Raw genomic sequence first — 12,711 nt, 5'->3', positions numbered from 1 at the left:
AATAATAATAATAATAATAATAATAAGTTCATGAACAGATTTAGAGTATCCTACTGTTTATACTTTTTCATTGCTTCATATGTCCATAAATGGCTTTATTGACTAGAGTCAATATTTTATTGTTCAGTCTTTCTCTCTTTTCATCATTCCTTTGACTACTCTTTCCCTTCCTAGGACATTGTTCAATACAAATCTTATTACTATAGTCAAAAAGTAGAATAAAGTCTACATCTGCCCTTCTTATTCTTGAAAGTTGTCTTGATTTCTTGAAAACATATAAATCAAGAATTTATTCTTCTGTGGCTGGAGAGATGGCTGAGCTGTGCATAGCATTTCCAACTCTTACAGCGGACCTGGGTTCAGTTCATAACAGCCACATTGGGCAGCTTACAACCATCTATAACTCAACCCAAATCAGCTAATTTCCGCAAAGGAAACTTAGTCATTACTGTTCAATGATTCTATTGTAGAGGCAGGGTGAAATGTAACATGTTTATTGATTGCCATCTAGTAGGTATTAAATCATAAGTAAAAGGTTTCAATATAATTTATTCATTTAATATTCAATGTATAAAAAATGTTTATGTCTTTTACAGGACATAAAATTGAATAGACAAATGTGAGGAGATAGGACTCACAGAACTCATACATCAGACGAAATTGGTTCAGATTGTTCACTAGTAACATATTTAATCCTGAAAATCTATGCTTTTATTCATTTATAAATATACTGCCCCTTTACTGACTCTCTTTCTTGTTAAAATCAAATTTTGTGACTGTGTACCAAGCAGTAGATTTCTCATATATTTGTTTATTCGGGTTTTGGCATCTATTAAATTTACTCAGTTAATTACAGGTGTGTAGAATCTGAGCTCTGTGTTGAGCTATTTCATTGTCTCAAATGTCCAAAGTTATGTCATAATGGCATTATTTTCCTATCAAATCATATTTGTACCAGAATTAGATTGGATAGAATATACAGATATATAAATTATAATGCAAAAGGGACCATTAAAGATTTCACCAAAGAAATTCAGTGCATTAGTTACTTTTCTGTTGCTGTGATAAAATTTCATGACAAAAATTAAGGGAAAAAAAGGCTTACAATTTGAGAGAGAGAGAGACAGAGAGAGAGACAGAGAGAGACCATGATGGTAGGGAAGGCTAGAAGCAAGGCATCAGAGAATATAACTGAATGATCACATCTCAACAGCACATAGGCAGCAGAGAGAGAGCAAATCAGAGATGAGGTGGGACTATAAACTCCCAAAGTTTACCCCTAGTGCTTTACTTTCTCCAAAAGACTCCATGTCCCAAAGATTCAGTGTGTATCCAGTTCCCAAACAGAACCACCAAAAGGGACCAAGTGTTCAATATATGAGCCTATAAAGGACAATTATCTTTCAAACCACAACATCACACCCCTGACTCTTATAGATACTTGTCCATCATATAATGCAAAATATGCTTAGCCCAACTTTGGAAGTCCCCACTGTCTCAACACTGTTTGAATATCAAAAGTCTGTTCTGTGACTCAAGACAGTCTGTTTTTTTTTATTATTATTATTTGTTTTTATTAAAATTTTGTGTATTTCATACAGAATATCTCAATCTTAATCATCTTTATATCCCCATCCCCCATTGGCACCCTCCCATAGTCCCTCCTACTAGAACCCATCTACTCTGTCATCTGTGTTAAGGTCCACTGTGTCAAAGTCAATGTCCCCAGATGTTCCCCTGTGCAAGTCCATACACTGAGGTCTAGTTAGCCTATCCAGAGTTTCTTGTTTTAGGAAGATCACCTCTTCTTCACCTAGCAGTATTCAGCTGCCAATATTTTGTCACCTAAGATTGGGGTCTGCTGTTCATTTCCCCAGTTTTATGCTGGGATTTGTCTGCCTAAGTTTGTATGGGACTTGTGTCTGCTGACACCATTGCTATAGAATCATATGAGCAGGGTCCCAGGAGCTTGTAGGACTCTATTTCCATATGGTCATGCACCTCCTCCCTGGTTCTTACAATCTTTCTGCCCCCTCTTCCTCGATGGTCCCTGAGCCCTGTGTGGTTGAAGTGTAATATAGGAGTCCTTTCCAAGGACTAACATCCTGTAAACTCTTAATCTCTATGTTTTGGCCATTTGTGACCTTTTGAGTTCCTGACCCTCTGTTGCATGAGGGAGCTTCATTAATTAGAATTGAGTGATTCATTAGTGTCCTCTTCTTTACCCCTGTTCTATGTTCCATGTGCCTTAGGTGTAGAGGTTGCATTGTAGATGTGTTGCTTAGGCCTGGAGAATTCATAGACAATGTCTGCGTGTGACCAGTTGTGGTACTTGGTAATAGTCTCTGACTGGTGGAAAATAAGCTGCCTTGATGAGTAGTGACTGTGGATAAAAATGGGGCTATTTAAATGGGAGGGAGGAGGAAGGGTTATAGAAGGAACCCTGGGGATAAAGGGAAAGAAAGAGCTCAAGAGAGGTGGGACCATAGAAGACTGGTATTCACAAGGGAGAACTGGAGAAAATGGGGACACTTTAAATGAGGAAACCATGGCAGAAGCATTAGACAGGGAGAAAGAGAAGGGAGATAAATAATGCCTAACTAGTTTTAAAAAAACAGAAGGAATAATATTAGTTCAACAACCTAATGACAATTTACACATACAGTATCTCTACATGAGTCCACGCATATAAGTAAAGGCTACATAACAAGAAACAATGCCAGACAGGAGAAAACTTCTGTGAGTTGTTGGCTAGGGTGGTCCAAGAGACTCCCAAGATCACACAGGCAATAGCCATAGCCTTTGATGGCCTCCCAGAACTTGGAGGTAAGACACTACTGCTGAAGACAGAACATACTTTGGGCACAGGATTTGGAGCAATAGAGTTAGAACTGACCTGAAGCCACTTCCCCTGAAAGGTGGCTCTCATAGCTTTGGAAAGCAATATGATAGTGCCAAGGGAAAGCGTCAATTGATGGTCCAACACCAGCCTCAAGACCAAATAACCACATCAATGGCTGGCACAGCATATGACATCTGTGCAGTAGCTGCACTTTTATCTTGGGGGCAATCAACAGCTACCTAATTGAACTAAAAGCCACTCACTAAGAGGAAACTCAAGTGTGATGCTGTAAACATAACCAAATGCACATTACTAGAGTTGTCATAGATCTTAGAGAAAACTCCAAGACTATCACATCCCTAGACTAATGCAATTTCTTACTACATGCAAAATATATATCCTTATATTTACAGACAAATATGTCAGTCACCACTCAAGACAATCTCTTAATCATAAAACCCTGTTAATTTTTTTTTTAAAAATGACTATATACTTTCAACATACAATGACACAAAATACATATTTCCATTAAAATAGGGAGTAGTGGGGGCATAGTGAGGAAATATTGGACCAAAGCAGGATGGAAACCCAAAAAGGCAAACAACAAATCCTGTAGCTGCATGTCTAGTATCTGGAGTTTCAGTTTTAAAGGGCTTCAATGTCTTTAACTCTCCAGCTTTGCTGTCAGCAACATGCATATCTCTCTTGTGATGGTTTTACTCCCTAAATACAGCATTCCTTGAGAGATGCCTCACAGCTTTGACATCTCTAACAACTGGGAGTCTCCATCACAATCCAGGTTTGAGTTTCAAAGCTTCATACAGTGGTGCCTTTAGGACTCTTGAAGGAATTTACACAATGTCAAACATTGTCTGTCCTCAGCTGTTCTATGAAATCGTAGAGAAAGATTTCACAGTGCCCTCAATCTTGTGTCTTTCTTGGCTCCCAAGATAGTACAACATGGATGACCCTGCCAAGTTCAGTTCACTGCTTGAGAGAGACATTGTTCGCTTCCACCACATTAACAACAGCTTGAGTATGTTATTTTTTTTAGTAGTAGGAAAAAGCATCTGCCTTCTCCTTTCACAAGCTTAGCTGACTGTGCTCTTTCCCTGAGGGCATTCTTCCTATTCTAATGTAGAGCAGGACCCTTTTCCATAATAGTACTAATCTCCTGGATAATTACAGCCTCTTCCTCATCACATTCCTTGGAGGCAAGTTAAGCTTCTTAGTGTTCTTTTCCTTTCCAAGTTGCATAATTTTTTATTTTTATCTTACTCTGCTTGCTCGTTATTCATTATAGGCCTGAATAAGTATAATGAGGAATAACTATATCACTCACTCCATATTATTTTGTCTAGAAATTTCCTCTGCTAAATAAATTAGTCTTTTACCTTTCTTAACCTTGGGTAATTCTCAGGACTTGGGCAAAAAAACAGTCAAATTCTCTGCCAAAATATCAAATGAATGGCCTCTAGCCAAGCTGCTGATAGAGTCCTTGTTACCCTATGAAACCTCATGAGCCAGGTTTACATTTTCTGCATTTCTCTCAACACTACTATTGTCCAGATTTCTGTGAGAATGACTGGTTAAACTCTGTTCACACTATGCAACCACTTTTCTAGCCCAAAGTCCTGTAATCTTCCACATTCCTTCAAAAAACAGCATGGTTCATATGATAGCTAAACTAGGTTGTGAACTTGACACACCTGGAAAGAGATCACCTCATTTGAGGATTTTCCTCCATCAGATTGGCCTGTGTCTGAGGTACTTTTAAAAAAACAATTTATTGAGCTTCTGTACATGTCATACAGCAGTTCCTAATCAAATTTAGACCCCCTCCCCCATACATGCTTCCCACACCATCCCACTGATCCTTATGCATTCTTCCATATGTGTTAAGTCCTATCCAGTTAGCATTCATACCCAGATGTCCTTCTGTGCAAATTCATCCAAAGGAGTCCAGTTGGCCCACATTTTTTTACTAATTGATGGAGGGACCAGTCCAGTGTGGGTGGATCCATCCCTGAATAAGTTGGGTTGGGCTGTATAAGAAAGACAGCTGATAAGCCAGAAAAAAATCCCAGTATAGAAGTGGGGAAGTGGGGAAGAAGCTCCAACCATACCTGAGGGACCATTGGCAACTGATAGCTGCTGGGAAGAGGAAATTCTATCTTGTGTAAGAGTCAGACTCTTACTACGGTGACCAGGCTCCAGTGGATGAACCCACAGGAAAGGACATTGGGCATACAAACCTGAGTCTATAGGCCATGTATGCAAATAAAGGAAGGGTTCTAAATATGATCAGAATATATTGTATAAAATTCACAAAATTTCAAATAAAGAATTAATTTTAAAAAATACAAAGGCAGCTGAATGTGCATCTGGATGGAAGTGAGTAAGCAATGTTCCTCTATGGTCTCTGCTTCTGTTCCTGGATCTGTGTTTCTGCCTTGAGCTGTGCCCTGACTTCGCTCAAATGGACTGTGACATGTATGCTAAAATAAACCCTTCTTATTCCAAGTTGCTTTTAGTCTGTCTGTTAATTCATATCTACTGATGCACTAATCTACAAGTATAAGTCATCAGTAGTCCTTTTAGTGCTATGTCCATTTAGCTGACATAGTGTGACAGTAGTATGCTCTCCCCTAGGGCCTTTTACGTATATAGCTATGTTATATTTGTCTTCATAACATTGCTGGGCATGGGTTCCATCTTGTGGAATGGCCCTTATAGCCAATCAGAAAATGGTTGATTGCTTCCATACTATTCATATCACTATTGCACCAGTGGGCATATCTTGCCAAACCAGTGTTTATTGTAGCTCTCAGGGCTCACAGCTGGGTAAGGCTGATGAATACTTTTCTCTTCTGGTAGCATGCATAACACCTTCCACTATTATGAAATCTAGCCAATAGAGATGATGCATCCAGGTCAGTACCATCTTGGTTCCTCCATGTTAAACCACTGAAGTATGCAGTGTCATCAGAAATAAGGTTTTCCCATCAAGTTCTGGAAAGTAACAAAGAGCAATGCCAGTGGTCATTAATGTTTGAGGATCTAAAGGACATCCTGCATCTGAGCAGACATCTCCAAAACAGATAAACCATTCCTTACATTGTGGTTTTTATTTGTTAGTCTGTGGTATCTGAGAGAGGCATTGCTTCACGCCTACCCCCTCCCACATCATACTGTAACTTCATTTAAACTCCCTCATGTATGTATTTGTATATATTTTAGGAAGTCCCTACAGTAGTAAATTTCCATATGAATTTTTTAATATTTTATTTATTATTTTTATTTTATGTGCATGAGTATTATGCCTGCATGTAGGTAAGTCCACCCGTGTCATGCAGTTCCCACAGAGAACAGAAGACGCTGTGGGATCCCCTGGAACTGGAGTTACAGACAGTTGTTAGATGCCATGCAGGTGCTGGGATTTGAACCCGGGTCTTCTAAGAGTAGTAAGTGTTCTTAACCACTGAACAATCTCGCCAGCCCTTCCATATGACTTTTTTAAGCACTTAGTTATCCCTTCCCATACTACCTCCTCTACAAAGTCCTTCCATACCTCAGCAATTTTCCACCTTTATATCACTGCATTCTATCTCTCCTCCTTTCAGAGTCACTCATCATATACCCTTAGTAGTTTCCAGACCACTTTGGCTTTTCTGAATTAAAAGTACATATCTAAAAATTGAAAGCTAGAATCTTTATGTGAGAGAAAATATGGAGCATTTATCTTTCTGGGTCTGTATTACCTCAATCAGGATGATGTTTTCCAGGTCCATTCATTTACCTGCAAATTTCATAATTTCATTTTTCTTAACAGCTGAATAATATCCCATTATATAAATGTAGCACAACATATTCATTATCTATCAATTGTAGGCTTCTTTGTCATTTCCATTTCCTAGCTATTCTGAATATAGCAGCAATGAAAATGAATGTGCATGTGTCTTTGAGGTAGGATGAAGGATTTTTGGGGTATATGCTCAATAAAGAAGATATCAAAATATGGGAAGAACACTCATGCTTATGGGTCAGTAGAATTAATATTGTGGAAATAGCCATCCAATCATAAGTCTTCTATAGATTCAGTGCTCTCCCCATTAAATTCCAACAGTATTTCTCATCAAAATTGAAAAAAAAATTTCATATGGAAACACAGAGAAAGCAGGCTATCAAATACAATCCTGAAAAATAAAAAATAAAAAAACAAGTAGAAGTATCACCATACCTGATTTCAAATTATTCTACAGAACTACAGTAATAAAAAAAACAGCATGGTACTATCATGTAAACAGACATATTGATCAATGAAATAGATATTGGACTGAGGATATCAGACCTAATGTTGAGGTCCTTGATTCATTTTGAGTTGAAGTTTAGGCAGGATGACAGACAACTATCTAATTTCATTATTCCACCCTAAATGCAAGAGAATGTAGGGCATATACTGGAAATTATAAGCACAGGAAAAGACTTGCTGTAAGCAATCCCAATAGCACAAGCATTAACATGACAAAATTATAAATGGGACCTTTTGAAATAAAAAAACTTCTCTATAGAAAGGACATATTCATTTGAGTGAAGAGGCAGACTATAGAGTGGAACATGTATTTACCTTAAAAGTTTAGGTCCTGGAGAGATGGCTCAGCAGTTCAGAACACTGACTACCCTTGCAGAAGACCCGGGTTCTAATGCCAGCACCCACATGATAGTTAACAACTGTCCATAACTTGAGTTCCAAGGGATTCAACAGCCTCTTCTGTCCTCTGCGGGCATTGCACAACATGGGTGCACTTACTTACATGCAGGCAATACACACATACACATAAAATAAAAATAATAAATAAAAAATTTTTCTAAAGTTTATCAGATATTTTGCTTAATTAATGATTTTGTGTATGGAAAGATTTTCAGTACAGAGTATATAACACCACAATATAGTGTATTGCTATCTGTTTCTCATATTACATCTATAAATATCAGGTCTATATGTTTATTTACTTATTTTTAGTGAATTTTTGCATTTCATACATTTTGATCTTATATAGCTGCACTTCAATATCTGCACACAAACCCACCTTCCAGATTTCATGCATTCTATGATATATGTTAAGACCTACTGAATTAAGTTTGTGTGCCCAAATATCCTTGGTGTGAGTCCAACCACCAGAGCCTGGTCAGCCTATATAGTGTCACTCCATTAAAGAAGACCAACATTCTCTCACCCAGCAGTGGTAAGCAGCCAATAGTTGCTCAGATAAGGTTAAGGCCTGAGGTTTAATATAGGAGTAATATCTAGGGACACACACTCTTTAGTCTCTTATTCAATATATTTTGGTCAGGTGTGGCTTTCTGTGTTAATCATCATCTATTGCATGAGGAAGCTTCATAGGTTGAGAGATGCATTTATATTGACTTTGCCCACTGCTCTAATTTGTTCCCTGACCCTTATCTGTAGAGGTTGCACTGTAGATGTGTCACTTAGGGCAGGGCATCACATAGGCATTTATTCTTTGGCTTTGACCAGTTATGGAACTCTGTAATAGTCTCCATCTGTTGCAAGAAGAATCTTGATTGGTGAGCATTGAGGGATATACTTGTCTGTATATACAAGGACATATTTAACATGCTAAAAAATTATGTCTGTCTGAGAATGTGATAGACTCAGGTTTTCTCCAAAATCTAGGATTTCTCCAGCCACGTATATTTGCCTTGGTTTATAGTACCACATATGAGTTCACTCCCATTGAGTGAGTCTTAAGTACAATTAGATATCTATTGATTACTCTTAAGATAAAATTGCCACTATTGCACCAATAGTGATAGTTTGCTATACCATCATTGTTATGGTTATTAGGCTTTACCACTGGCTTGGAACATTGACTGTTTTTTTTTTTTTTTTCCCCTTAGAAGCCTGTATAGTCTACTTGTATAGATACTGAGAGCTGCTCTTCAGAGAAGAAGCTGCTAGGTCATTTCCAGCTCCATTGCTTCAAGTTCTGTGTCTGAAGGATCTCCTGTCTTCAGACAGGATTTTGTATGGAAATGCAATCAAGGGCTCTGTCAATAGCCTGTATTATTTTGGGAATCTCTTGGACTACACTGACCAACAATTTAACAGGAGGTTTCTCCTGCCTGGCACTATGTTTTTGGTTATACAAACTTCAGCTATATACACATAGTCATACATATATTGAATGTATATTTTTCAGAATGTTTTTGAAATAATACGTTTCCCTCTATTTTTTACACCATCAAAATATTATTTATCTCAACTCTCTCTCTCCCCTTGTATAACCCTCCCTCCTCCCTCCCCAGTTAAAGTACCCACATTTTTCCCTTGATAATTCCTATCACATAGAATCCACCCTCTATGGAACTCCTTCTTCCCCTTTACCTGCATAGTTTCTTATATACCCTCCTCCCTCATTCCCAGTGAATGCATCTCCTTTTCGTCTTTCCCCCTTGATAAATTCTGTATTCTGCTATCTGCCTCTATTGAAGTTCTACCCATTCATCCACATGGATCCTTTCCTTTTTCCTTGCTGCTGCATTTACATCAGCTATATACTCACATAAGTATTTGGAGCTAAGACCCACAAATGAGAAAGAACATACACCACTTGTATTTCTGAATCTGCATTACTTCACTTAGTAGGACACTTTCATGTTCCATTTACCTGAAAATTTTATCATTTCATTTTAACTCTATAGCCAAGTAGAGCTCCATTGTGAAAATGTACCACATTTTCATTATCCATTCATCATTCGAGGGGCATTTAGGTGGTTTCTGTCTCACAGCAGTAGTGCAAAGAGGAGAAACAAATATTGCTGTGAATGTATCGCAGCAAAAGGATGAGTCATTTGGGAATATGTCAAGGATTGGTATAATCAGATCATATGGTAGATATATTTTTAATTTTTTGAAGAGTGCTCCATACTGTTTTCCACAGTTGTTGCACCACTTTGGAATATAAACAGCAGTGAATGGGAGTTTGCCTTTACCTGCATCCTTGTCGTCATTTGGTGTCATTTGTTATCGTAATCTTAGCCATTCTGACTGGGGTAAGGTAAAAATCTTAGAGTCATTTTTTAATGTATATTTTAATGAGTTTTTGAGCATTTCATATAACAAATCTCAAATCAGTTTAGACTCCCCTCCCACATCTATGCCCCCATAGTCACCTCACTGGATTTCATACATTCTGTCTTATAAGTTAAGTCCTATATGGTCAAGCATCTGTACCCTGATGTCCCTCAGTACAAGTTCATCCACTGGAGTTTGTCGGTCTATCTAGAGTCACTCCCTTAAAGAAGATATACTCTCCCTCACCCAGCAGCAATCAATTGTCAATGGTTCCTCAGCTAAGGTTAGGGCCAGCTGCCCATTTCCCCATAAGATGGATTTTTGTCTTACCGAGTTGGTATGGGTTTTGTGCATGCTTGCAACATGTCAGTATTGTTGCAACTTCATATGAGCAAGTTCCCAGAGGCCTGAAAACCTCAATATATTTTTTTTTAACCACCCAGGCTCTTACAATCTTTCGGTCCCCTTATCAAAAACTGTCCCTCAGCCATGAGTGGGTGAGGTTTAATATACGAGTACTATCCAGGGACACAGAATCTGCAGTGTCTTATTCTCTAAAACTTGGCCAGTTGTTTCCTTCTGTGTGCATCACACTCTGTTGTATGAGGCAGTTTCACTTGTGAGAGTTGAGGGATGTATTAGTATTTTCTCTATCCTCTGTTCTGTTAGGTTTCATGAGCCTTAGGTAGAGAGGTTCCACTGTAAATGTGTCACTTAGGACTGGGCATCTCTCAGACATATATTCTTTGTATGTAACCAGATGTAGAACTTTTTAATAGCCTCTATCTGTTTCAAAAAGAAGTTTCTTTGATTAGTAGTACGCAGTATACTTGTATGTAAATATAAGGATTCATAGTTAGCATACAGTAAGAAATTTAGTTTGTCTAGAAATATAACAGAGATAGGCTTTTCACTAGGATCTATGATCTCTCCATCCTTGTCTATTTGGCTATGTTTACAATGCTACCCATGTGTTCCCTGCCATTGAGAAGGGCTTTAAGTTCAATTAGATAGCTGTTGATTACTCCCTAGATAAAAAGTTCCACCACTGCACCAATAGAAATAATTTGCTTTGCAGTCATTGTCCTTTTTGGGCTTTGTAGCTTGGTTGGACCATTGATTAATTTTTTTTCCCATTTCAGCTTACATAGTATCCTCTAAAACTATGAGAGCTAGTCCTCAGGGAGAAGGCTTCCAGGTTAGGTCCAACTCCATAGCTCCAAGTCCTCTGTCTGAAGTATGTCCTGTGTTCAACAATATTGTCTTATCTTCAAATTCTGAGAAGTAATCAAGGGCTATGGCAATAGCCTGTGTTATTTTGGGACTCTCTTGGACTAACTTGGCCAAGGCTTGAAGGGAGGTTTCACCTGACTAACACTGTGTTTCTTTTTATAAAGTCTTCAGATATACACATGCACTCATGTGAAGATATTATATGTGTGTTTTCAGGGGGGTATTTGAGTTAATAGTTTTCCTCTGATTTTTTCCTCCACAGAGTATTTATGTAACCTAACTCTCTCTGTCTAAACTCCATTCTCCCTCCCCAGTTATATAAATAGTGTGTGTGTGTGTGTGTGTGTGTGTGTGTGTGTGTGTGTGTCTGGGATTGGCACTAAAATCTGAAAACAAAGAACATATGTCACTTGTTTTTCTGAGTCTTCCCCGACTTCACTTTGTATAACAGTTTCAACTTCAAGACATTTAACTGCAAATTTCATAATTTCTTCTTTACTTGCCACTGAGCAGAATTTCATCGTGTTGGTGTACCACATTTTATCCCCCCCCCCTTTTTTGGTCTTTTTGAGACCGGGTCCCCCTGCAGCCCCAACTGGTTTGGAACTCACTATGTAGACCAGGCTGGCCTTGAACTCACAGAGATCTGCCTGCCTCTGCCTCCCAAGAGCTGGGACTACAGGCATGCGCCACCATGCTTTTAAAGGTGTTTCTTAGCCAATTTTATTTCTTCATTTGAGAATTCTCTGTTCAGCTGGGTAATCTATCTTTTTATAGGGTCACTTATTTTCTTCTTTCTTTGTTTTTGAGTTTTTTGTATATTCTGGATATTAATCCTCTCTGGAATATGTAGCAGGTGAAGAATTTTTCCCACTCAGTAGGTTTCTTCTTTACTCAGTGGGTTTCCTCTTCACTTCCTTGGTTGTTTCCTTTGTTGCACAGAAGATTTTCAGTTTAATTATGTCTGAGTTGATGATTGTTTACCTTAATGCCTGAGCAACTAATGTGTGATTTAGTAAGTTCTTTCCTTCACCTATCTGTATCTTTTAGGGTACTACCTATGCTTTCTTTTAATAGTAACTGAGTTCCAGGCTTCATAATGAAGTCTTTGATCCATTTGGAGTTGACTTTTATGCTGGGTGAATGTGAAAGGTCCAATTTCATTCTACAGTTTTAAAACCAGAGTTACCATAACTATTTGTTGAAGGTGCTGTCTTTCCTTCATTGTGTGTTCTTGGTACCTTTGTCAAATATCAGGTGGCTTAAATTGCATGCACTCGTATTTGGGTTTTCTATTGTGTTCCATTGATATACATGTCTATTTTGTGCCAGTACTAGGCTGTTTTTATGGCAACAGCGCTGTAACACAGTTTGGGATCTGGTGTGGTGACCCTCTTAGCATTGCTCTTTTGCCCATGATTGCTTTGGCTATCTTGAGACTTTTTTGATTCCATGTGTATATTAGAATTTTTTCATTCCTCTGTGAAGGATGTTATGGGGATTTTGATTAGCATTGCATTGAATCTATAGATTGCTT

Source organism: Nannospalax galili, unplaced genomic scaffold, assembly GCF_000622305.1.
Source record: "Nannospalax galili isolate Female #2095 unplaced genomic scaffold, S.galili_v1.0 scaffold10, whole genome shotgun sequence".
Classification (NCBI taxonomy): domain Eukaryota; kingdom Metazoa; phylum Chordata; class Mammalia; order Rodentia; family Spalacidae; genus Nannospalax; species Nannospalax galili.
This window is presented reverse-complemented; position numbering follows the sequence as displayed.